Raw genomic sequence first — 511 nt, 5'->3', positions numbered from 1 at the left:
GGGTCACCTGGGGTGGCCAAACAGGTGCCAGGGGTGATACTTGCCAAACTAGCCCCGCCTCTGGCTCCTCCCCTGCACCACCGCTAATCAACATTAGCAAACACAAAAATAGCTACAAATGCTAAGCTAAAATCCTTGTAAAACTGCATTAGAGAACACGTAGTTATTTTCAAGGTTTAACCTGAATGGCTACAACTTTGTTATTTCTCAACATAAGATGAGGTGATGAGGCAGCAACTGGAAAGCAAAAATCAAATGTTATCAAACATTTTAATCTCAGCTTAAAGAGGAGGAACATTTAGTATTTTTCTTGTTGTTTTTTTTTAGTTTAAAGGTGTTACCGTTTTCTTCTCAGCAAGCTTAGCATGAACAGAAATCTCACAGGAAGAAACGGTGATAGTAAAGAAAGAAGGGGTCGTGTGAAGCCCTTAGTCGACACTGGTTTCAGAAACCAGTCCTCAGAAACACTCCGAGTCGCTCAGCTGCAGCGCAGTTTGGCCAAGAAGTACGC

This window comes from Austrofundulus limnaeus, unplaced genomic scaffold, assembly GCF_001266775.1.
Source record: "Austrofundulus limnaeus strain Quisiro unplaced genomic scaffold, Austrofundulus_limnaeus-1.0 Scaffold3044, whole genome shotgun sequence".
Lineage (NCBI taxonomy): Eukaryota > Metazoa > Chordata > Actinopteri > Cyprinodontiformes > Rivulidae > Austrofundulus > Austrofundulus limnaeus.
This window is presented reverse-complemented; position numbering follows the sequence as displayed.